This window comes from Hyla sarda, unplaced genomic scaffold (assembly GCF_029499605.1).
Source record: "Hyla sarda isolate aHylSar1 unplaced genomic scaffold, aHylSar1.hap1 scaffold_928, whole genome shotgun sequence".
NCBI classification, from domain to species: domain Eukaryota; kingdom Metazoa; phylum Chordata; class Amphibia; order Anura; family Hylidae; genus Hyla; species Hyla sarda.
Window position 1 is genome coordinate 1 of NW_026610958.1, and position 25,999 is coordinate 25,999.

The 25,999-nt window shown below is 46.1% G+C and overlaps 11 non-coding genes across 11 annotated transcripts; all 11 read right to left on the reverse strand.

Annotated features, from left to right (window-relative positions):
• Nucleotides 1–1,254: 1,254 nt before the first annotated feature.
• Nucleotides 1,255–1,445, reverse strand: LOC130349948 (U2 spliceosomal RNA). The gene has a single exon (XR_008887170.1). It is a non-coding gene; the product is annotated as a U2 spliceosomal RNA (small nuclear RNA).
• A 2,092-nt stretch (nucleotides 1,446–3,537) lies between these two features.
• On the reverse strand, nucleotides 3,538–3,728 carry LOC130349961 (U2 spliceosomal RNA). The gene has a single exon (XR_008887181.1). It is a non-coding gene; the product is annotated as a U2 spliceosomal RNA (small nuclear RNA).
• A 2,095-nt stretch (nucleotides 3,729–5,823) lies between these two features.
• On the reverse strand, nucleotides 5,824–6,014 carry LOC130349973 (U2 spliceosomal RNA). The gene has a single exon (XR_008887192.1). It is a non-coding gene; the product is annotated as a U2 spliceosomal RNA (small nuclear RNA).
• A 2,075-nt stretch (nucleotides 6,015–8,089) lies between these two features.
• LOC130349986 (U2 spliceosomal RNA) lies at nucleotides 8,090–8,280 on the reverse strand. The gene has a single exon (XR_008887203.1). It is a non-coding gene; the product is annotated as a U2 spliceosomal RNA (small nuclear RNA).
• A 2,093-nt stretch (nucleotides 8,281–10,373) lies between these two features.
• Nucleotides 10,374–10,564, reverse strand: LOC130349998 (U2 spliceosomal RNA). The gene has a single exon (XR_008887214.1). It is a non-coding gene; the product is annotated as a U2 spliceosomal RNA (small nuclear RNA).
• A 2,089-nt stretch (nucleotides 10,565–12,653) lies between these two features.
• LOC130349950 (U2 spliceosomal RNA) lies at nucleotides 12,654–12,844 on the reverse strand. The gene has a single exon (XR_008887171.1). It is a non-coding gene; the product is annotated as a U2 spliceosomal RNA (small nuclear RNA).
• A 2,098-nt stretch (nucleotides 12,845–14,942) lies between these two features.
• LOC130349989 (U2 spliceosomal RNA) lies at nucleotides 14,943–15,133 on the reverse strand. Its single transcript, XR_008887206.1, has one exon. It is a non-coding gene; the product is annotated as a U2 spliceosomal RNA (small nuclear RNA).
• A 2,091-nt stretch (nucleotides 15,134–17,224) lies between these two features.
• Nucleotides 17,225–17,415, reverse strand: LOC130349951 (U2 spliceosomal RNA). The gene has a single exon (XR_008887172.1). It is a non-coding gene; the product is annotated as a U2 spliceosomal RNA (small nuclear RNA).
• A 2,096-nt stretch (nucleotides 17,416–19,511) lies between these two features.
• Nucleotides 19,512–19,701, reverse strand: LOC130349994 (U2 spliceosomal RNA). Its single transcript, XR_008887211.1, has one exon. It is a non-coding gene; the product is annotated as a U2 spliceosomal RNA (small nuclear RNA).
• A 2,096-nt stretch (nucleotides 19,702–21,797) lies between these two features.
• LOC130349953 (U2 spliceosomal RNA) lies at nucleotides 21,798–21,988 on the reverse strand. Its single transcript, XR_008887173.1, has one exon. It is a non-coding gene; the product is annotated as a U2 spliceosomal RNA (small nuclear RNA).
• Nucleotides 21,989–24,079: 2,091 nt separating this feature from the next.
• Nucleotides 24,080–24,270, reverse strand: LOC130349954 (U2 spliceosomal RNA). The gene has a single exon (XR_008887174.1). It is a non-coding gene; the product is annotated as a U2 spliceosomal RNA (small nuclear RNA).
• Nucleotides 24,271–25,999: the final 1,729 nt, after the last annotated feature.

The window sequence follows — 25,999 nt, forward strand, 5'->3', positions numbered from 1 at the left end:
ATGTGTGTGTGTGCGCATATATATATATATATATATATATATATATATATATATATATATATATATTTCTCCGCCGAAATCACTTTTAAACCCATTTCCACCTTTTTTTCCCTTCTCTTCCTCTTACTTTTTTTTCACGTTTTTTTACGTTTTTCTCCTTTTCGCCTCTTTTCTGGGCGTATTATTCTTCTTTTTCTTCTTTTTTTTCGTCTAATGCATACCCCATCAGTGCAGCAATGCTTATTCAATACCGCCAGCAGATGGAGACACTGGGGGATAATTTTCTAAGGATTTATACTGATTTTTCCTGTCTGAATTTGTCGCACAGAAAGTTGCAGGCCAAATATGTGTGACATTTCTGCGACTTTAGCTTCTAGAGCATTTTTACAACATTATACATAGGTGCTGAATACATAAAAAGCGACTGTTCAGCGACAGACAAGTCGCATCGGCTGAAAGTAGGCCAGAATGTCAGTCCATGTTGGAGCAGGTTTAGATACAGTCTAAAGCATAGATCTCAAAGTCTGTGCACAGAATTTAGCAAGGGCCTCGCACCTTCTGATGCATCAGGTAGGTGCACAATAGCATAGCCTAACCCTCTGTACTTTGGTCTATATTGATGCGGGACATAGACAGCCAGCTGATGACCAATCCATTAGTGCAATGGATGGCTGGAAGCATTTGTCTTTGCCTTTGCAATACCACAGAAGCAATGCATGGTCAATGTACAGCAATGACACACCTGTGTGAACAGCCAAGGGACCCCCCCCCCCCCCCCCCCCATGTTATGTTACATAGTTACATAGTTAGTACGGTCGAAAAAAGACATATGTCCATCACGTTCAACCAGGGAATTAAGGGGTAGGGGTGTGGCGCGATATTGGGGAAGGGATGAGATTTTATATTTCTTCATAAGCATTAATCTTATTTTGTCAATTAGGAACATTCAGCACCCACCCGCTATCAAGGCAGCTGCCTATCATGTCATGCCCTACCTGCACAGGTGTGCTGGCTACTCAAATGATCCAATTAAGGAGGCCATTTAGTCAGCAGCAGCAGAAGTCCTGTGCCTGGACGCTCCAACAGGGGCCAGACACAAGCAGAAGCAGAAGCAGCAGAAGCAGCAGAAGCAGCAGCAGCACCACCTTTTGTTTTTTGGCTGCAGCAGCAGCAAGGCCCACAGGGCTGGCTAGCTGGCTAGCCAGCAAGCAGGTAGCAATGAAAGTAGGAATCTTTCTTTTTAACCCTGTAAGGGGGTGGTGCACTGTACCCGAAGATACTGCCATATCGGGTCAATGCATAGGGCGACGGAAGCAAGCTTCGAAATCGGCCCCCGTTCTCAAAAATCCATTTAATATATGGTCCCCAGATAGGGGACGTATCAGATATTAAACTGATAAGAACAGATACTACACTTGATCTTAGCCAAAAGGCCGAGAAGCGATAACCGTGAAAGGGGCGGGCCCAACAAGGTCCCCTTCATGGGCACTATCACTGCTTGCTGTCAGGGAGGCTGCCAGACAATTTTCCATGCACACTCTGGGCTGGGGGGCAGTCAACCACCAGTACACACAGCAGAACCTAAACCCATACCATTATTGCTAAGCAGCAAGACAGGGGCCCATTGCACTCCCACGGGGCCTTTTTAAATGCAATCCATAACCCGGATTTGCCAGGAACCCTTCTTACTCCTCCTACTTGCATGTGACACTGGGCTTAGGATCTGCATAGGAAACACACACACAAGCACACACCTACCTTTGTTGCCTGCAGATGCCTCCTTGGCTGTCCCCAAACGGTATCAAACCAACACCCACGGGAAGCTGTAAGCATAGAGGACATGCCTGCACCCCATTGGACTTACCTGTGTGGGTTAAATCCGGGTTATTTGACAACCTATGGCGGTGATGGTTCTGCTCAGGCAGAGCAGTGCTGATGCTCCTCATAAAGCTGTCGCTGCTGTGAAGGTTCTAGGTGACATCACAAATCCCTTTGGTTACATACACAACAAAGCTGGGTTGTTGTTGTTTACACTCTGCAAGGCCTGTGGAAGTGAGTGACATCATAGCACTGTAGTTCTGAGGGTTCAAGATGGATGCAACAATCTCCTGTTGCTTCTATGAAGGCCGTAATAGACGACATCACCAAACAGCTCCATAGTCACATACACAGCAAAGGAGAGATGTTGTTTACACCTAGTGATGTCAGTGGTATTGAGTGACATCACAGCACAGTGCTAAGGCTCCTGGGCCTGGACACAGCAGCGGCTGCAATATCTCAACGGAGAATACGTTTATATCTATGTGTGTGTGTGCGCATATATATATATATATATATATATATATATATATATATATTTCTCCGCCGAAATCACTTTTAAACCCATTTCCACCTTTTTTTCCCTTCTCTTCCTCTTACTTTTTTTTCACGTTTTTTTACGTTTTTCTCCTTTTCGCCTCTTTTCTGGGCGTATTATTCTTCTTTTTCTTCTTTTTTTTCGTCTAATGCATACCCCATCAGTGCAGCAATGCTTATTCAATACCGCCAGCAGATGGAGACACTGGGGGATAATTTTCTAAGGATTTATACTGATTTTTCCTGTCTGAATTTGTCGCACAGAAAGTTGCAGGCCAAATATGTGTGACATTTCTGCGACTTTAGCTTCTAGAGCATTTTTACAACATTATACATAGGTGCTGAATACATAAAAAGCGACTGTTCAGCGACAGACAAGTCGCATCGGCTGAAAGTAGGCCAGAATGTCAGTCCATGTTGGAGCAGGTTTAGATACAGTCTAAAGTATAGATCTCAAAGTCTGTGCACAGAATTTAGCAAGGGCCTCGCACCTTCTGATGCATCAGGTAGGTGCACAATAGCATAGCCTAACCCTCTGTACTTTGGTCTATATTGATGCGGGACATAGACAGCCAGCTGATGACCAATCCATTAGTGCAATGGATGGCTGGAAGCATTTGTCTTTGCCTTTGCAATACCACAGAAGCAATGCATGGTCAATGTACAGCAATGACACACCTGTGTGAACAGCCAGGAGACCCCCCCCCCCCCCCCCCCCCATGTTATGTTACATAGTTACATAGTTAGTACGGTCGAAAAAAGACATATGTCCATCACGTTCAACCAGGGAATTAAGGGGTAGGGGTGTGGCGCGATATTGGGGAAGGGATGAGATTTTATATTTCTTCATAAGCATTAATCTTATTTTGTCAATTAGGAACATTCAGCACCCACCCGCTATCAAGGCAGCTGCCTATCATGTCATGCCCTACCTGCACAGGTGTGCTGGCTACTCAAATGATCCAATTAAGGAGGCCATTTAGTCAGCAGCAGCAGAAGTCCTGTGCCTGGACGCTCCAACAGGGGCCAGACACAAGCAGAAGCAGAAGCAGCAGAAGCAGCAGCAGCACCACCTTTTGTTTTTTGGCTGCAGCAGCAGCAAGGCCCACAGGGCTGGCTAGCTGGCTAGCCAGCAAGCAGGTAGCAATGAAAGTAGGAATCTTTCTTTTTAACCCTGTAAGGGGGTGGTGCACTGTACCCGAAGATACTGCCATATCGGGTCAATGCATAGGGCGACGGAAGCAAGCTTCGAAATCGGCCCCCGTTCTCAAAAATCCATTTAATATATGGTCCCCAGATAGGGGACGTATCAGATATTAAACTGATAAGAACAGATACTACACTTGATCTTAGCCAAAAGGCCGAGAAGCGATAACCGTGAAAGGGGCGGGCCCAACAAGGTCCCCTTCATGGGCACTATCACTGCTTGCTGTCAGGGAGGCTGCCAGACAATTTTCCATGCACACTCTGGGCTGGGGGGCAGTCAACCACCAGTACACACAGCAGAACCTAAACCCATACCATTATTGCTAAGCAGCAAGACAGGGGCCCATTGCACTCCCACGGGGCCTTTTTAAATGCAATCCATAACCCGGATTTGCCAGGAACCCTTCTTACTCCTCCTACTTGCATGTGACACTGGGCTTAGGATCTGCATAGGAAACACACACACAAGCACACACCTACCTTTGTTGCCTGCAGATGCCTCCTTGGCTGTCCCCAAACGGTATCAAACCAACACCCACGGGAAGCTGTAAGCATAGAGGACATGCCTGCACCCCATTGGACTTACCTGTGTGGGTTAAATCCGGGTTATTTGACAACCTATGGCGGTGATGGTTCTGCTCAGGCAGAGCAGTGCTGATGCTCCTCATAAAGCTGTCGCTGCTGTGAAGGTTCTAGGTGACATCACAAATCCCTTTGGTTACATACACAACAAAGCTGGGTTGTTGTTGTTTACACTCTGCAAGGCCTGTGGAAGTGAGTGACATCATAGCACTGTAGTTCTGAGGGTTCAAGATGGATGCAACAATCTCCTGTTGCTTCTATGAAGGCCGTAATAGACGACATCACCAAACAGCTCCATAGTCACATACACAGCAAAGGAGAGATGTTGTTTACACCTAGTGATGTCAGTGGTATTGAGTGACATCACAGCACAGTGCTAAGGCTCCTGGGCCTGGACACAGCAGCGGCTGCAATATCTCAACGGAGAATACGTTTATATCTATGTGTGTGTGTGCGCATATATATATATATATATATATATATATATATATATATATATATATATATTTCTCCGCCGAAATCACTTTTAAACCCATTTCCACCTTTTTTTCCCTTCTCTTCCTCTTACTTTTTTTTCACGTTTTTTTACGTTTTTCTCCTTTTCGCCTCTTTTCTGGGCGTATTATTCTTCTTTTTCTTCTTTTTTTTCGTCTAATGCATACCCCATCAGTGCAGCAATGCTTATTCAATACCGCCAGCAGATGGAGACACTGGGGGATAATTTTCTAAGGATTTATACTGATTTTTCCTGTCTGAATTTGTCGCACAGAAAGTTGCAGGCCAAATATGTGTGACATTTCTGCGACTTTAGCTTCTAGAGCATTTTTACAACATTATACATAGGTGCTGAATACATAAAAAGCGACTGTTCAGCGACAGACAAGTCGCATCGGCTGAAAGTAGGCCAGAATGTCAGTCCATGTTGGAGCAGGTTTAGATACAGTCTAAAGCATAGATCTCAAAGTCTGTGCACAGAATTTAGCAAGGGCCTCGCACCTTCTGATGCATCAGGTAGGTGCACAATAGCATAGCCTAACCCTCTGTACTTTGGTCTATATTGATGCGGGACATAGACAGCCAGCTGATGACCAATCCATTAGTGCAATGGATGGCTGGAAGCATTTGTCTTTGCCTTTGCAATACCACAGAAGCAATGCATGGTCAATGTACAGCAATGACACACCTGTGTGAACAGCCAGGAGACCCCCCCCCCCCCCATGTTATGTTACATAGTTACATAGTTAGTACGGTCGAAAAAAGACATATGTCCATCACGTTCAACCAGGGAATTAAGGGGTAGGGGTGTGGCGCGATATTGGGGAAGGGATGAGATTTTATATTTCTTCATAAGCATTAATCTTATTTTGTCAATTAGGAACATTCAGCACCCACCCGCTATCAAGGCAGCTGCCTATCATGTCATGCCCTACCTGCACAGGTGTGCTGGCTACTCAAATGATCCAATTAAGGAGGCCATTTAGTCAGCAGCAGCAGAAGTCCTGTGCCTGGACGCTCCAACAGGGGCCAGACACAAGCAGAAGCAGAAGCAGCAGAAGCAGCAGCAGCACCACCTTTTGTTTTTTGGCTGCAGCAGCAGCAAGGCCCACAGGGCTGGCTAGCTGGCTAGCCAGCAAGCAGGTAGCAATGAAAGTAGGAATCTTTCTTTTTAACCCTGTAAGGGGGTGGTGCACTGTACCCGAAGATACTGCCATATCGGGTCAATGCATAGGGCGACGGAAGCAAGCTTCGAAATCGGCCCCCGTTCTCAAAAATCCATTTAATATATGGTCCCCAGATAGGGGACGTATCAGATATTAAACTGATAAGAACAGATACTACACTTGATCTTAGCCAAAAGGCCGAGAAGCGATAACCGTGAAAGGGGCGGGCCCAACAAGGTCCCCTTCATGGGCACTATCACTGCTTGCTGTCAGGGAGGCTGCCAGACAATTTTCCATGCACACTCTGGGCTGGGGGGCAGTCAACCACCAGTACACACAGCAGAACCTAAACCCATACCATTATTGCTAAGCAGCAAGACAGGGGCCCATTGCACTCCCACGGGGCCTTTTTAAATGCAATCCATAACCCGGATTTGCCAGGAACCCTTCTTACTCCTCCTACTTGCATGTGACACTGGCTTAGGATCTGCATAGGAAACACACACACAAGCACACACCTACCTTTGTTGCCTGCAGATGCCTCCTTGGCTGTCCCCAAACGGTATCAAACCAACACCCACGGGAAGCTGTAAGCATAGAGGACATGCCTGCACCCCATTGGACTTACCTGTGTGGGTTAAATCCGGGTTATTTGACAACCTATGGCGGTGATGGTTCTGCTCAGGCAGAGCAGTGCTGATGCTCCTCATAAAGCTGTCGCTGCTGTGAAGGTTCTAGGTGACATCACAAATCCCTTTGGTTACATACACAACAAAGCTGGGTTGTTGTTGTTTACACTCTGCAAGGCCTGTGGAAGTGAGTGACATCATAGCACTGTAGTTCTGAGGGTTCAAGATGGATGCAACAATCTCCTGTTGCTTCTATGAAGGCCGTAATAGACGACATCACCAAACAGCTCCATAGTCACATACACAGCAAAGGAGAGATGTTGTTTACACCTAGTGATGTCAGTGGTATTGAGTGACATCACAGCACAGTGCTAAGGCTCCTGGGCCTGGACACAGCAGCGGCTGCAATATCTCAACGGAGAATACGTTTATATCTATGTGTGTGTGTGCGCATATATATATATATATATATATATATATATATATATTTCTCCGCCGAAATCACTTTTAAACCCATTTCCACCTTTTTTTCCCTTCTCTTCCTCTTACTTTTTTTTCACGTTTTTTTACGTTTTTCTCCTTTTCGCCTCTTTTCTGGGCGTATTATTCTTCTTTTTCTTCTTTTTTTTCGTCTAATGCATACCCCATCAGTGCAGCAATGCTTATTCAATACCGCCAGCAGATGGAGACACTGGGGGATAATTTTCTAAGGATTTATACTGATTTTTCCTGTCTGAATTTGTCGCACAGAAAGTTGCAGGCCAAATATGTGTGACATTTCTGCGACTTTAGCTTCTAGAGCATTTTTACAACATTATACATAGGTGCTGAATACATAAAAAGCGACTGTTCAGCGACAGACAAGTCGCATCGGCTGAAAGTAGGCCAGAATGTCAGTCCATGTTGGAGCAGGTTTAGATACAGTCTAAAGCATAGATCTCAAAGTCTGTGCACAGAATTTAGCAAGGGCCTCGCACCTTCTGATGCATCAGGTAGGTGCACAATAGCATAGCCTAACCCTCTGTACTTTGGTCTATATTGATGCGGGACATAGACAGCCAGCTGATGACCAATCCATTAGTGCAATGGATGGCTGGAAGCATTTGTCTTTGCCTTTGCAATACCACAGAAGCAATGCATGGTCAATGTACAGCAATGACACACCTGTGTGAACAGCCAGGAGACCCCCCCCCATGTTATGTTACATAGTTACATAGTTAGTACGGTCGAAAAAAGACATATGTCCATCACGTTCAACCAGGGAATTAAGGGGTAGGGGTGTGGCGCGATATTGGGGAAGGGATGAGATTTTATATTTCTTCATAAGCATTAATCTTATTTTGTCAATTAGGAACATTCAGCACCCACCCGCTATCAAGGCAGCTGCCTATCATGTCATGCCCTACCTGCACAGGTGTGCTGGCTACTCAAATGATCCAATTAAGGAGGCCATTTAGTCAGCAGCAGCAGAAGTCCTGTGCCTGGACGCTCCAACAGGGGCCAGACACAAGCAGAAGCAGAAGCAGCAGAAGCAGCAGCAGCACCACCTTTTGTTTTTTGGCTGCAGCAGCAGCAAGGCCCACAGGGCTGGCTAGCTGGCTAGCCAGCAAGCAGGTAGCAATGAAAGTAGGAATCTTTCTTTTTAACCCTGTAAGGGGGTGGTGCACTGTACCCGAAGATACTGCCATATCGGGTCAATGCATAGGGCGACGGAAGCAAGCTTCGAAATCGGCCCCCGTTCTCAAAAATCCATTTAATATATGGTCCCCAGATAGGGGACGTATCAGATATTAAACTGATAAGAACAGATACTACACTTGATCTTAGCCAAAAGGCCGAGAAGCGATAACCGTGAAAGGGGCGGGCCCAACAAGGTCCCCTTCATGGGCACTATCACTGCTTGCTGTCAGGGAGGCTGCCAGACAATTTTCCATGCACACTCTGGGCTGGGGGGCAGTCAACCACCAGTACACACAGCAGAACCTAAACCCATACCATTATTGCTAAGCAGCAAGACAGGGGCCCATTGCACTCCCACGGGGCCTTTTTAAATGCAATCCATAACCCGGATTTGCCAGGAACCCTTCTTACTCCTCCTACTTGCATGTGACACTGGGCTTAGGATCTGCATAGGAAACACACACACAAGCACACACCTACCTTTGTTGCCTGCAGATGCCTCCTTGGCTGTCCCCAAACGGTATCAAACCAACACCCACGGGAAGCTGTAAGCATAGAGGACATGCCTGCACCCCATTGGACTTACCTGTGTGGGTTAAATCCGGGTTATTTGACAACCTATGGCGGTGATGGTTCTGCTCAGGCAGAGCAGTGCTGATGCTCCTCATAAAGCTGTCGCTGCTGTGAAGGTTCTAGGTGACATCACAAATCCCTTTGGTTACATACACAACAAAGCTGGGTTGTTGTTGTTTACACTCTGCAAGGCCTGTGGAAGTGAGTGACATCATAGCACTGTAGTTCTGAGGGTTCAAGATAGATGCAACAATCTCCTGTTGCTTCTATGAAGGCCGTAATAGACGACATCACCAAACAGCTCCATAGTCACATACACAGCAAAGGAGAGATGTTGTTTACACCTAGTGATGTCAGTGGTATTGAGTGACATCACAGCACAGTGCTAAGGCTCCTGGGCCTGGACACAGCAGCGGCTGCAATATCTCAACGGAGAATACGTTTATATCTATGTGTGTGTGTGCGCATATATATATATATATATATATATATATATATATATATATATATTTCTCCGCCGAAATCACTTTTAAACCCATTTCCACCTTTTTTTCCCTTCTCTTCCTCTTACTTTTTTTTCACGTTTTTTTACGTTTTTCTCCTTTTCGCCTCTTTTCTGGGCGTATTATTCTTCTTTTTCTTCTTTTTTTTCGTCTAATGCATACCCCATCAGTGCAGCAATGCTTATTCAATACCGCCAGCAGATGGAGACACTGGGGGATAATTTTCTAAGGATTTATACTGATTTTTCCTGTCTGAATTTGTCGCACAGAAAGTTGCAGGCCAAATATGTGTGACATTTCTGCGACTTTAGCTTCTAGAGCATTTTTACAACATTATACATAGGTGCTGAATACATAAAAAGCGACTGTTCAGCGACAGACAAGTCGCATCGGCTGAAAGTAGGCCAGAATGTCAGTCCATGTTGGAGCAGGTTTAGATACAGTCTAAAGCATAGATCTCAAAGTCTGTGCACAGAATTTAGCAAGGGCCTCGCACCTTCTGATGCATCAGGTAGGTGCACAATAGCATAGCCTAACCCTCTGTACTTTGGTCTATATTGATGCGGGACATAGACAGCCAGCTGATGACCAATCCATTAGTGCAATGGATGGCTGGAAGCATTTGTCTTTGCCTTTGCAATACCACAGAAGCAATGCATGGTCAATGTACAGCAATGACACACCTGTGTGAACAGCCAGGAGACCCCCCCCCCCCCCCCCCCCATGTTATGTTACATAGTTACATAGTTAGTACGGTCGAAAAAGACATATGTCCATCACGTTCAACCAGGGAATTAAGGGGTAGGGGTGTGGCGCGATATTGGGGAAGGGATGAGATTTTATATTTCTTCATAAGCATTAATCTTATTTTGTCAATTAGGAACATTCAGCACCCACCCGCTATCAAGGCAGCTGCCTATCATGTCATGCCCTACCTGCACAGGTGTGCTGGCTACTCAAATGATCCAATTAAGGAGGCCATTTAGTCAGCAGCAGCAGAAGTCCTGTGCCTGGACGCTCCAACAGGGGCCAGACACAAGCAGAAGCAGAAGCAGCAGAAGCAGCAGCAGCACCACCTTTTGTTTTTTGGCTGCAGCAGCAGCAAGGCCCACAGGGCTGGCTAGCTGGCTAGCCAGCAAGCAGGTAGCAATGAAAGTAGGAATCTTTCTTTTAACCCTGTAAGGGGGTGGTGCACTGTACCCGAAGATACTGCCATATCGGGTCAATGCATAGGGCGACGGAAGCAAGCTTCGAAATCGGCCCCCGTTCTCAAAAATCCATTTAATATATGGTCCCCAGATAGGGGACGTATCAGATATTAAACTGATAAGAACAGATACTACACTTGATCTTAGCCAAAAGGCCGAGAAGCGATAACCGTGAAAGGGGCGGGCCCAACAAGGTCCCCTTCATGGGCACTATCACTGCTTGCTGTCAGGGAGGCTGCCAGACAATTTTCCATGCACACTCTGGGCTGGGGGGCACTCAACCACCAGTACACACAGCAGAACCTAAACCCATACCATTATTGCTAAGCAGCAAGACAGGGGCCCATTGCACTCCCACGGGGCCTTTTTAAATGCAATCCATAACCCGGATTTGCCAGGAACCCTTCTTACTCCTCCTACTTGCATGTGACACTGGGCTTAGGATCTGCATAGGAAACACACACACAAGCACACACCTACCTTTGTTGCCTGCAGATGCCTCCTTGGCTGTCCCCAAACGGTATCAAACCAACACCCACGGGAAGCTGTAAGCATAGAGGACATGCCTGCACCCCATTGGACTTACCTGTGTGGGTTAAATCCGGGTTATTTGACAACCTATGGCGGTGATGGTTCTGCTCAGGCAGAGCAGTGCTGATGCTCCTCATAAAGCTGTCGCTGCTGTGAAGGTTCTAGGTGACATCACAAATCCCTTTGGTTACATACACAACAAAGCTGGGTTGTTGTTGTTTACACTCTGCAAGGCCTGTGGAAGTGAGTGACATCATAGCACTGTAGTTCTGAGGGTTCAAGATGGATGCAACAATCTCCTGTTGCTTCTATGAAGGCCGTAATAGACGACATCACCAAACAGCTCCATAGTCACATACACAGCAAAGGAGAGATGTTGTTTACACCTAGTGATGTCAGTGGTATTGAGTGACATCACAGCACAGTGCTAAGGCTCCTGGGCCTGGACACAGCAGCGGCTGCAATATCTCAACGGAGAATACGTTTATATCTATGTGTGTGTGTGCGCATATATATATATATATATATATATATATATATATATATATATATATTTCTCCGCCGAAATCACTTTTAAACCCATTTCCACCTTTTTTTCCCTTCTCTTCCTCTTACTTTTTTTTCACGTTTTTTTACGTTTTTCTCCTTTTCGCCTCTTTTCTGGGCGTATTATTCTTCTTTTTCTTCTTTTTTTTCGTCTAATGCATACCCCATCAGTGCAGCAATGCTTATTCAATACCGCCAGCAGATGGAGACACTGGGGGATAATTTTCTAAGGATTTATACTGATTTTTCCTGTCTGAATTTGTCGCACAGAAAGTTGCAGGCCAAATATGTGTGACATTTCTGCGACTTTAGCTTCTAGAGCATTTTTACAACATTATACATAGGTGCTGAATACATAAAAAGCGACTGTTCAGCGACAGACAAGTCGCATCGGCTGAAAGTAGGCCAGAATGTCAGTCCATGTTGGAGCAGGTTTAGATACAGTCTAAAGCATAGATCTCAAAGTCTGTGCACAGAATTTAGCAAGGGCCTCGCACCTTCTGATGCATCAGGTAGGTGCACAATAGCATAGCCTAACCCTCTGTACTTTGGTCTATATTGATGCGGGACATAGACAGCCAGCTGATGACCAATCCATTAGTGCAATGGATGGCTGGAAGCATTTGTCTTTGCCTTTGCAATACCACAGAAGCAATGCATGGTCAATGTACAGCAATGACACACCTGTGTGAACAGCCAGGAGACCCCCCCCCCCCATGTTATGTTACATAGTTACATAGTTAGTACGGTCGAAAAAAGACATATGTCCATCACGTTCAACCAGGGAATTAAGGGGTAGGGGTGTGGCGCGATATTGGGGAAGGGATGAGATTTTATATTTCTTCATAAGCATTAATCTTATTTTGTCAATTAGGAACATTCAGCACCCACCCGCTATCAAGGCAGCTGCCTATCATGTCATGCCCTACCTGCACAGGTGTGCTGGCTACTCAAATGATCCAATTAAGGAGGCCATTTAGTCAGCAGCAGCAGAAGTCCTGTGCCTGGACGCTCCAACAGGGGCCAGACACAAGCAGAAGCAGAAGCAGCAGAAGCAGCAGCAGCACCACCTTTTGTTTTTTGGCTGCAGCAGCAGCAAGGCCCACAGGGCTGGCTAGCTGGCTAGCCAGCAAGCAGGTAGCAATGAAAGTAGGAATCTTTCTTTTTAACCCTGTAAGGGGGTGGTGCACTGTACCCGAAGATACTGCCATATCGGGTCAATGCATAGGGCGACGGAAGCAAGCTTCGAAATCGGCCCCCGTTCTCAAAAATCCATTTAATATATGGTCCCCAGATAGGGGACGTATCAGATATTAAACTGATAAGAACAGATACTACACTTGATCTTAGCCAAAAGGCCGAGAAGCGATAACCGTGAAAGGGGCGGGCCCAACAAGGTCCCCTTCATGGGCACTATCACTGCTTGCTGTCAGGGAGGCTGCCAGACAATTTTCCATGCACACTCTGGGCTGGGGGGCAGTCAACCACCAGTACACACAGCAGAACCTAAACCCATACCATTATTGCTAAGCAGCAAGACAGGGGCCCATTGCACTCCCACGGGGCCTTTTTAAATGCAATCCATAACCCGGATTTGCCAGGAACCCTTCTTACTCCTCCTACTTGCATGTGACACTGGGCTTAGGATCTGCATAGGAAACACACACACAAGCACACACCTACCTTTGTTGCCTGCAGATGCCTCCTTGGCTGTCCCCAAACGGTATCAAACCAACACCCACGGGAAGCTGTAAGCATAGAGGACATGCCTGCACCCCATTGGACTTACCTGTGTGGGTTAAATCCGGGTTATTTGACAACCTATGGCGGTGATGGTTCTGCTCAGGCAGAGCAGTGCTGATGCTCCTCATAAAGCTGTCGCTGCTGTGAAGGTTCTAGGTGACATCACAAATCCCTTTGGTTACATACACAACAAAGCTGGGTTGTTGTTGTTTACACTCTGCAAGGCCTGTGGAAGTGAGTGACATCATAGCACTGTAGTTCTGAGGGTTCAAGATGGATGCAACAATCTCCTGTTGCTTCTATGAAGGCCGTAATAGACGACATCACCAAACAGCTCCATAGTCACATACACAGCAAAGGAGAGATGTTGTTTACACCTAGTGATGTCAGTGGTATTGAGTGACATCACAGCACAGTGCTAAGGCTCCTGGGCCTGGACACAGCAGCGGCTGCAATATCTCAACGGAGAATACGTTTATATCTATGTGTGTGTGTGCGCATATATATATATATATATATATATATATATATATATATATATATATATTTCTCCGCCGAAATCACTTTTAAACCCATTTCCACCTTTTTTTCCCTTCTCTTCCTCTTACTTTTTTTTCACGTTTTTTTACGTTTTTCTCCTTTTCGCCTCTTTTCTGGGCGTATTATTCTTCTTTTTCTTCTTTTTTTTCGTCTAATGCATACCCCATCAGTGCAGCAATGCTTATTCAATACCGCCAGCAGATGGAGACACTGGGGGATAATTTTCTAAGGATTTATACTGATTTTTCCTGTCTGAATTTGTCGCACAGAAAGTTGCAGGCCAAATATGTGTGACATTTCTGCGACTTTAGCTTCTAGAGCATTTTTACAACATTATACATAGGTGCTGAATACATAAAAAGCGACTGTTCAGCGACAGACAAGTCGCATCGGCTGAAAGTAGGCCAGAATGTCAGTCCATGTTGGAGCAGGTTTAGATACAGTCTAAAGCATAGATCTCAAAGTCTGTGCACAGAATTTAGCAAGGGCCTCGCACCTTCTGATGCATCAGGTAGGTGCACAATAGCATAGCCTAACCCTCTGTACTTTGGTCTATATTGATGCGGGACATAGACAGCCAGCTGATGACCAATCCATTAGTGCAATGGATGGCTGGAAGCATTTGTCTTTGCCTTTGCAATACCACAGAAGCAATGCATGGTCAATGTACAGCAATGACACACCTGTGTGAACAGCCAGGAGACCCCCCCCCCCCCCCCCCCATGTTATGTTACATAGTTACATAGTTAGTACGGTCGAAAAAAGACATATGTCCATCACGTTCAACCAGGGAATTAAGGGGTAGGGGTGTGGCGCGATATTGGGGAAGGGATGAGATTTTATATTTCTTCATAAGCATTAATCTTATTTTGTCAATTAGGAACATTCAGCACCCACCCGCTATCAAGGCAGCTGCCTATCATGTCATGCCCTACCTGCACAGGTGTGCTGGCTACTCAAATGATCCAATTAAGGAGGCCATTTAGTCAGCAGCAGCAGAAGTCCTGTGCCTGGACGCTCCAACAGGGGCCAGACACAAGCAGAAGCAGAAGCAGCAGAAGCAGCAGCAGCACCACCTTTTGTTTTTTGGCTGCAGCAGCAGCAAGGCCCACAGGGCTGGCTAGCTGGCTAGCCAGCAAGCAGGTAGCAATGAAAGTAGGAATCTTTCTTTTTAACCCTGTAAGGGGGTGGTGCACTGTACCCGAAGATACTGCCATATCTGGTCAATGCATAGGGCGACGGAAGCAAGCTTCGAAATCGGCCCCCGTTCTCAAAAATCCATTTAATATATGGTCCCCAGATAGGGGACGTATCAGATATTAAACTGATAAGAACAGATACTACACTTGATCTTAGCCAAAAGGCCGAGAAGCGATAACCGTGAAAGGGGCGGGCCCAACAAGGTCCCCTTCATGGGCACTATCACTGCTTGCTGTCAGGGAGGCTGCCAGACAATTTTCCATGCACACTCTGGGCTGGGGGGCAGTCAACCACCAGTACACACAGCAGAACCTAAACCCATACCATTATTGCTAAGCAGCAAGACAGGGGCCCATTGCACTCCCACGGGGCCTTTTTAAATGCAATCCATAACCCGGATTTGCCAGGAACCCTTCTTACTCCTCCTACTTGCATGTGACACTGGGCTTAGGATCTGCATAGGAAACACACACACAAGCACACACCTACCTTTGTTGCCTGCAGATGCCTCCTTGGCTGTCCCCAAACGGTATCAAACCAACACCCACGGGAAGCTGTAAGCATAGAGGACATGCCTGCACCCCATTGGACTTACCTGTGTGGGTTAAATCCGGGTTATTTGACAACCTATGGCGGTGATGGTTCTGCTCAGGCAGAGCAGTGCTGATGCTCCTCATAAAGCTGTCGCTGCTGTGAAGGTTCTAGGTGACATCACAAATCCCTTTGGTTACATACACAACAAAGCTGGGTTGTTGTTGTTTACACTCTGCAAGGCCTGTGGAAGTGAGTGACATCATAGCACTGTAGTTCTGAGGGTTCAAGATGGATGCAACAATCTCCTGTTGCTTCTATGAAGGCCGTAATAGACGACATCACCAAACAGCTCCATAGTCACATACACAGCAAAGGAGAGATGTTGTTTACACCTAGTGATGTCAGTGGTATTGAGTGACATCACAGCACAGTGCTAAGGCTCCTGGGCCTGGACACAGCAGCGGCTGCAATATCTCAACGGAGAATACGTTTATATCTATGTGTGTGTGTGCGCATATATATATATATATATATATATATATATATATATATATATATATTTCTCCGCCGAAATCACTTTTAAACCCATTTCCACCTTTTTTTCCCTTCTCTTCCTCTTACTTTTTTTTCACGTTTTTTTACGTTTTTCTCCTTTTCGCCTCTTTTCTGGGCGTATTATTCTTCTTTTTCTTCTTTTTTTTCGTCTAATGCATACCCCATCAGTGCAGCAATGCTTATTCAATACCGCCAGCAGATGGAGACACTGGGGGATAATTTTCTAAGGATTTATACTGATTTTTCCTGTCTGAATTTGTCGCACAGAAAGTTGCAGGCCAAATATGTGTGACATTTCTGCGACTTTAGCTTCTAGAGCATTTTTACAACATTATACATAGGTGCTGAATACATAAAAAGCGACTGTTCAGCGACAGACAAGTCGCATCGGCTGAAAGTAGGCCAGAATGTCAGTCCATGTTGGAGCAGGTTTAGATACAGTCTAAAGCATAGATCTCAAAGTCTGTGCACAGAATTTAGCAAGGGCCTCGCACCTTCTGATGCATCAGGTAGGTGCACAATAGCATAGCCTAACCCTCTGTACTTTGGTCTATATTGATGCGGGACATAGACAGCCAGCTGATGACCAATCCATTAGTGCAATGGATGGCTGGAAGCATTTGTCTTTGCCTTTGCAATACCACAGAAGCAATGCATGGTCAATGTACAGCAATGACACACCTGTGTGAACAGCCAGGAGACCCCCCCCCCCCCCATGTTATGTTACATAGTTACATAGTTAGTACGGTCGAAAAAAGACATATGTCCATCACGTTCAACCAGGGAATTAAGGGGTAGGGGTGTGGCGCGATATTGGGGAAGGGATGAGATTTTATATTTCTTCATAAGCATTAATCTTATTTTGTCAATTAGGAACATTCAGCACCCACCCGCTATCAAGGCAGCTGCCTATCATGTCATGCCCTACCTGCACAGGTGTGCTGGCTACTCAAATGATCCAATTAAGGAGGCCATTTAGTCAGCAGCAGCAGAAGTCCTGTGCCTGGACGCTCCAACAGGGGCCAGACACAAGCAGAAGCAGAAGCAGCAGAAGCAGCAGCAGCACCACCTTTTGTTTTTTGGCTGCAGCAGCAGCAAGGCCCACAGGGCTGGCTAGCTGGCTAGCCAGCAAGCAGGTAGCAATGAAAGTAGGAATCTTTCTTTTTAACCCTGTAAGGGGGTGGTGCACTGTACCCGAAGATACTGCCATATCGGGTCAATGCATAGGGCGACGGAAGCAAGCTTCGAAATCGGCCCCCGTTCTCAAAAATCCATTTAATATATGGTCCCCAGATAGGGGACGTATCAGATATTAAACTGATAAGAACAGATACTACACTTGATCTTAGCCAAAAGGCCGAGAAGCGATAACCGTGAAAGGGGCGGGCCCAACAAGGTCCCCTTCATGGGCACTATCACTGCTTGCTGTCAGGGAGGCTGCCAGACAATTTTCCATGCACACTCTGGGCTGGGGGGCAGTCAACCACCAGTACACACAGCAGAACCTAAACCCATACCATTATTGCTAAGCAGCAAGACAGGGGCCCATTGCACTCCCACGGGGCCTTTTTAAATGCAATCCATAACCCGGATTTGCCAGGAACCCTTCTTACTCCTCCTACTTGCATGTGACACTGGGCTTAGGATCTGCATAGGAAACACACACACAAGCACACACCTACCTTTGTTGCCTGCAGATGCCTCCTTGGCTGTCCCCAAACGGTATCAAACCAACACCCACGGGAAGCTGTAAGCATAGAGGACATGCCTGCACCCCATTGGACTTACCTGTGTGGGTTAAATCCGGGTTATTTGACAACCTATGGCGGTGATGGTTCTGCTCAGGCAGAGCAGTGCTGATGCTCCTCATAAAGCTGTCGCTGCTGTGAAGGTTCTAGGTGACATCACAAATCCCTTTGGTTACATACACAACAAAGCTGGGTTGTTGTTGTTTACACTCTGCAAGGCCTGTGGAAGTGAGTGACATCATAGCACTGTAGTTCTGAGGGTTCAAGATGGATGCAACAATCTCCTGTTGCTTCTATGAAGGCCGTAATAGACGACATCACCAAACAGCTCCATAGTCACATACACAGCAAAGGAGAGATGTTGTTTACACCTAGTGATGTCAGTGGTATTGAGTGACATCACAGCACAGTGCTAAGGCTCCTGGGCCTGGACACAGCAGCGGCTGCAATATCTCAACGGAGAATACGTTTATATCTATGTGTGTGTGTGCGCATATATATATATATATATATATATATATATATATATATATATATTTCTCCGCCGAAATCACTTTTAAACCCATTTCCACCTTTTTTTCCCTTCTCTTCCTCTTACTTTTTTTTCACGTTTTTTTACGTTTTTCTCCTTTTCGCCTCTTTTCTGGGCGTATTATTCTTCTTTTTCTTCTTTTTTTTCGTCTAATGCATACCCCATCAGTGCAGCAATGCTTATTCAATACCGCCAGCAGATGGAGACACTGGGGGATAATTTTCTAAGGATTTATACTGATTTTTCCTGTCTGAATTTGTCGCACAGAAAGTTGCAGGCCAAATATGTGTGACATTTCTGCGACTTTAGCTTCTAGAGCATTTTTACAACATTATACATAGGTGCTGAATACATAAAAAGCGACTGTTCAGCGACAGACAAGTCGCATCGGCTGAAAGTAGGCCAGAATGTCAGTCCATGTTGGAGCAGGTTTAGATACAGTCTAAAGCATAGATCTCAAAGTCTGTGCACAGAATTTAGCAAGGGCCTCGCACCTTCTGATGCATCAGGTAGGTGCACAATAGCATAGCCTAACCCTCTGTACTTTGGTCTATATTGATGCGGGACATAGACAGCCAGCTGATGACCAATCCATTAGTGCAATGGATGGCTGGAAGCATTTGTCTTTGCCTTTGCAATACCACAGAAGCAATGCATGGTCAATGTACAGCAATGACACACCTGTGTGAACAGCCAGGAGACCCCCCCCCCCCCCCCCCCCCATGTTATGTTACATAGTTACATAGTTAGTACGGTCGAAAAAAGACATATGTCCATCACGTTCAACCAGGGAATTAAGGGGTAGGGGTGTGGCGCGATATTGGGGAAGGGATGAGATTTTATATTTCTTCATAAGCATTAATCTTATTTTGTCAATTAGGAACATTCAGCACCCACCCGCTATCAAGGCAGCTGCCTATCATGTCATGCCCTACCTGCACAGGTGTGCTGGCTACTCAAATGATCCAATTAAGGAGGCCATTTAGTCAGCAGCAGCAGAAGTCCTGTGCCTGGACGCTCCAACAGGGGCCAGACACAAGCAGAAGCAGAAGCAGCAGAAGCAGCAGCAGCACCACCTTTTGTTTTTTGGCTGCAGCAGCAGCAAGGCCCACAGGGCTGGCTAGCTGGCTAGCCAGCAAGCAGGTAGCAATGAAAGTAGGAATCTTTCTTTTTAACCCTGTAAGGGGGTGGTGCACTGTACCCGAAGATACTGCCATATCGGTCAATGCATAGGGCGACGGAAGCAAGCTTCGAAATCGGCCCCCGTTCTCAAAAATCCATTTAATATATGGTCCCCAGATAGGGGACGTATCAGATATTAAACTGATAAGAACAGATACTACACTTGATCTTAGCCAAAAGGCCGAGAAGCGATAACCGTGAAAGGGGCGGGCCCAACAAGGTCCCCTTCATGGGCACTATCACTGCTTGCTGTCAGGGAGGCTGCCAGACAATTTTCCATGCACACTCTGGGCTGGGGGGCAGTCAACCACCAGTACACACAGCAGAACCTAAACCCATACCATTATTGCTAAGCAGCAAGACAGGGGCCCATTGCACTCCCACGGGGCCTTTTTAAATGCAATCCATAACCCGGATTTGCCAGGAACCCTTCTTACTCCTCCTACTTGCATGTGACACTGGGCTTAGGATCTGCATAGGAAACACACACACAAGCACACACCTACCTTTGTTGCCTGCAGATGCCTCCTTGGCTGTCCCCAAACGGTATCAAACCAACACCCACGGGAAGCTGTAAGCATAGAGGACATGCCTGCACCCCATTGGACTTACCTGTGTGGGTTAAATCCGGGTTATTTGACAACCTATGGCGGTGATGGTTCTGCTCAGGCAGAGCAGTGCTGATGCTCCTCATAAAGCTGTCGCTGCTGTGAAGGTTCTAGGTGACATCACAAATCCCTTTGGTTACATACACAACAAAGCTGGGTTGTTGTTGTTTACACTCTGCAAGGCCTGTGGAAGTGAGTGACATCATAGCACTGTAGTTCTGAGGGTTCAAGATGGATGCAACAATCTCCTGTTGCTTCTATGAAGGCCGTAATAGACGACATCACCAAACAGCTCCATAGTCACATACACAGCAAAGGAGAGATGTTGTTTACACCTAGTGATGTCAGTGGTATTGAGTGACATCACAGCACAGTGCTAAGGCTCCTGGGCCTGGACACAGCAGCGGCTGCAATATCTCAACGGAGAATACGTTTATATCTATGTGTGTGTGTGCGCATATATATATATATATATATATATATATATATATATATATATATATATATTTCTCCGCCGAAATCACTTTTAAACCCATTTCCACCTTTTTTTCCCTTCTCTTCCTCTTACTTTTTTTTCACGTTTTTTTACGTTTTTCTCCTTTTCGCCTCTTTTCTGGGCGTATTATTCTTCTTTTTCTTCTTTTTTTTCGTCTAATGCATACCCCATCAGTGCAGCAATGCTTATTCAATACCGCCAGCAGATGGAGACACTGGGGGATAATTTTCTAAGGATTTATACTGATTTTTCCTGTCTGAATTTGTCGCACAGAAAGTTGCAGGCCAAATATGTGTGACATTTCTGCGACTTTAGCTTCTAGAGCATTTTTACAACATTATACATAGGTGCTGAATACATAAAAAGCGACTGTTCAGCGACAGACAAGTCGCATCGGGCTGAAAGTAGGCCAGAATGTCAGTCCATGTTGGAGCAGGTTTAGATACAGTCTAAAGCATAGATCTCAAAGTCTGTGCACAGAATTTAGCAAGGGCCTCGCACCTTCTGATGCATCAGGTAGGTGCACAATAGCATAGCCTAACCCTCTGTACTTTGGTCTATATTGATGCGGGACATAGACAGCCAGCTGATGACCAATCCATTAGTGCAATGGATGGCTGGAAGCATTTGTCTTTGCCTTTGCAATACCACAGAAGCAATGCATGGTCAATGTACAGCAATGACACACCTGTGTGAACAGCAAGGAGACCCCCCCCCCCCCCATGTTATGTTACATAGTTACATAGTTAGTACGGTCGAAAAAAGACATATGTCCATCACGTTCAACCAGGGAATTAAGGGGTAGGGGTGTGGCGCGATATTGGGGAAGGGATGAGATTTTATATTTCTTCATAAGCATTAATCTTATTTTGTCAATTAGGAACATTCAGCACCCACCCGCTATCAAGGCAGCTGCCTATCATGTCATGCCCTACCTGCACAGGTGTGCTGGCTACTCAAATGATCCAATTAAGGAGGCCATTTAGTCAGCAGCAGCAGAAGTCCTGTGCCTGGACGCTCCAACAGGGGCCAGACACAAGCAGAAGCAGAAGCAGCAGAAGCAGCAGCAGCACCACCTTTTGTTTTTTGGCTGCAGCAGCAGCAAGGCCCACAGGGCTGGCTAGCTGGCTAGCCAGCAAGCAGGTAGCAATGAAAGTAGGAATCTTTCTTTTTAACCCTGTAAGGGGGTGGTGCACTGTACCCGAAGATACTGCCATATCGGGTCAATGCATAGGGCGACGGAAGCAAGCTTCGAAATCGGCCCCCGTTCTCAAAAATCCATTTAATATATGGTCCCCAGATAGGGGACGTATCAGATATTAAACTGATAAGAACAGATACTACACTTGATCTTAGCCAAAAGGCCGAGAAGCGATAACCGTGAAAGGGGCGGGCCCAACAAGGTCCCCTTCATGGGCACTATCACTGCTTGCTGTCAGGGAGGCTGCCAGACAATTTTCCATGCACACTCTGGGCTGGGGGGCAGTCAACCACCAGTACACACAGCAGAACCTAAACCCATACCATTATTGCTAAGCAGCAAGACAGGGGCCCATTGCACTCCCACGGGGCCTTTTTAAATGCAATCCATAACCCGGATTTGCCAGGAACCCTTCTTACTCCTCCTACTTGCATGTGACACTGGGCTTAGGATCTGCATAGGAAACACACACACAAGCACACACCTACCTTTGTTGCCTGCAGATGCCTCCTTGGCTGTCCCCAAACGGTATCAAACCAACACCCACGGGAAGCTGTAAGCATAGAGGACATGCCTGCACCCCATTGGACTTACCTGTGTGGGTTAAATCCGGGTTATTTGACAACCTATGGCGGTGATGGTTCTGCTCAGGCAGAGCAGTGCTGATGCTCCTCATAAAGCTGTCGCTGCTGTGAAGGTTCTAGGTGACATCACAAATCCCTTTGGTTACATACACAACAAAGCTGGGTTGTTGTTGTTTACACTCTGCAAGGCCTGTGGAAGTGAGTGACATCATAGCACTGTAGTTCTGAGGGTTCAAGATGGATGCAACAATCTCCTGTTGCTTCTATGAAGGCCATAATAGACGACATCACCAAACAGCTCCATAGTCACATACACAGCAAAGGAGAGATGTTGTTTACACCTAGTGATGTCAGTGGTATTGAGTGACATCACAGCACAGTGCTAAGGCTCCTGGGCCTGGACACAGCAGCGGCTGCAATATCTCAACGGAGAATACGTTTATATCTATGTGTGTGTGTGCGCATATATATATATATATATATATATATATATATTTCTCCGCCGAAATCACTTTTAAACCCATTTCCACCTTTTTTTCCCTTCTCTTCCTCTTACTTTTTTTTCACGTTTTTTTACGTTTTTCTCCTTTTCGCCTCTTTTCTGGGCGTATTATTCTTCTTTTTCTTCTTTTTTTTCGTCTAATGCATACCCCATCAGTGCAGCAATGCTTATTCAATACCGCCAGCAGATGGAGACACTGGGGGATAATTTTCTAAGGATTTATACTGATTTTTCCTGTCTGAATTTGTCGCACAGAAAGTTGCAGGCCAAATATGTGTGACATTTCTGCGACTTTAGCTTCTAGAGCATTTTTACAACATTATACATAGGTGCTGAATACATAAAAAGCGACTGTTCAGCGACAGACAAGTCGCATCGGCTGAAAGTAGGCCAGAATGTCAGTCCATGTTGGAGCAGGTTTAGATACAGTCTAAAGCATAGATCTCAAAGTCTGTGCACAGAATTTAGCAAGGGCCTCGCACCTTCTGATGCATCAGGTAGGTGCACAATAGCATAGCCTAACCCTCTGTACTTTGGTCTATATTGATGCGGGACATAGACAGCCAGCTGATGACCAATCCATTAGTGCAATGGATGGCTGGAAGCATTTGTCTTTGCCTTTGCAATACCACAGAAGCAATGCATGGTCAATGTACAGCAATGACACACCTGTGTGAACAGCCAAGGGACCCCCCCCCCCCCCCCCCCATGTTATGTTACATAGTTACATAGTTAGTACGGTCGAAAAAAGACATATGTCCATCACGTTCAACCAGGGAATTAAGGGGTAGGGGTGTGGCGCGATATTGGGGAAGGGATGAGATTTTATATTTCTTCATAAGCATTAATCTTATTTTGTCAATTAGGAACATTCAGCACCCACCCGCTATCAAGGCAGCTGCCTATCATGTCATGCCCTACCTGCACAGGTGTGCTGGCTACTCAAATGATCCAATTAAGGAGGCCATTTAGTCAGCAGCAGCAGAAGTCCTGTGCCTGGACGCTCCAACAGGGGCCAGACACAAGCAGAAGCAGAAGCAGCAGAAGCAGCAGAAGCAGCAGCAGCACCACCTTTTGTTTTTTGGCTGCAGCAGCAGCAAGGCCCACAGGGCTGGCTAGCTGGCTAGCCAGCAAGCAGGTAGCAATGAAAGTAGGAATCTTTCTTTTTAACCCTGTAAGGGGGTGGTGCACTGTACCCGAAGATACTGCCATATCGGGTCAATGCATAGGGCGACGGAAGCAAGCTTCGAAATCGGCCCCCGTTCTCAAAAATCCATTTAATATATGGTCCCCAGATAGGGGACGTATCAGATATTAAACTGATAAGAACAGATACTACACTTGATCTTAGCCAAAAGGCCGAGAAGCGATAACCGTGAAAGGGGCGGGCCCAACAAGGTCCCCTTCATGGGCACTATCACTGCTTGCTGTCAGGGAGGCTGCCAGACAATTTTCCATGCACACTCTGGGCTGGGGGGCAGTCAACCACCAGTACACACAGCAGAACCTAAACCCATACCATTATTGCTAAGCAGCAAGACAGGGGCCCATTGCACTCCCACGGGGCCTTTTTAAATGCAATCCATAACCCGGATTTGCCAGGAACCCTTCTTACTCCTCCTACTTGCATGTGACACTGGGCTTAGGATCTGCATAGGAAACACACACACAAGCACACACCTACCTTTGTTGCCTGCAGATGCCTCCTTGGCTGTCCCCAAACGGTATCAAACCAACACCCACGGGAAGCTGTAAGCATAGAGGACATGCCTGCACCCCATTGGACTTACCTGTGTGGGTTAAATCCGGGTTATTTGACAACCTATGGCGGTGATGGTTCTGCTCAGGCAGAGCAGTGCTGATGCTCCTCATAAAGCTGTCGCTGCTGTGAAGGTTCTAGGTGACATCACAAATCCCTTTGGTTACATACACAACAAAGCTGGGTTGTTGTTGTTTACACTCTGCAAGGCCTGTGGAAGTGAGTGACATCATAGCACTGTAGTTCTGAGGGTTCAAGATGGATGCAACAATCTCCTGTTGCTTCTATGAAGGCCGTAATAGACGACATCACCAAACAGCTCCATAGTCACATACACAGCAAAGGAGAGATGTTGTTTACACCTAGTGATGTCAGTGGTATTGAGTGACATCACAGCACAGTGCTAAGGCTCCTGGGCCTGGACACAGCAGCGGCTGCAATATCTCAACGGAGAATACGTTTATATCTATGTGTGTGTGTGCGCATATATATATATATATATATATATATATATATTTCTCCGCCGAAATCACTTTTAAACCCATTTCCACCTTTTTTTCCCTTCTCTTCCTCTTACTTTTTTTTCACGTTTTTTTACGTTTTTCTCCTTTTCGCCTCTTTTCTGGGCGTATTATTCTTCTTTTTCTTCTTTTTTTTCGTCTAATGCATACCCCATCAGTGCAGCAATGCTTATTCAATACCGCCAGCAGATGGAGACACTGGGGGATAATTTTCTAAGGATTTATACTGATTTTTCCTGTCTGAATTTGTCGCACAGAAAGTTGCAGGCCAAATATGTGTGACATTTCTGCGACTTTAGCTTCTAGAGCATTTTTACAACATTATACATAGGTGCTGAATACATAAAAAGCGACTGTTCAGCGACAGACAAGTCGCATCGGCTGAAAGTAGGCCAGAATGTCAGTCCATGTTGGAGCAGGTTTAGATACAGTCTAAAGCATAGATCTCAAAGTCTGTGCACAGAATTTAGCAAGGGCCTCGCACCTTCTGATGCATCAGGTAGGTGCACAATAGCATAGCCTAACCCTCTGTACTTTGGTCTATATTGATGCGGGACATAGACAGCCAGCTGATGACCAATCCATTAGTGCAATGGATGGCTGGAAGCATTTGTCTTTGCCTTTGCAATACCACAGAAGCAATGCATGGTCAATGTACAGCAATGACACACCTGTGTGAACAGCCAAGGGACCCCCCCCCCCCCCCCCCCCCATGTTATGTTACATAGTTACATAGTTAGTACGGTCGAAAAAAGACATATGTCCATCACGTTCAACCAGGGAATTAAGGGGTAGGGGTGTGGCGCGATATTGGGGAAGG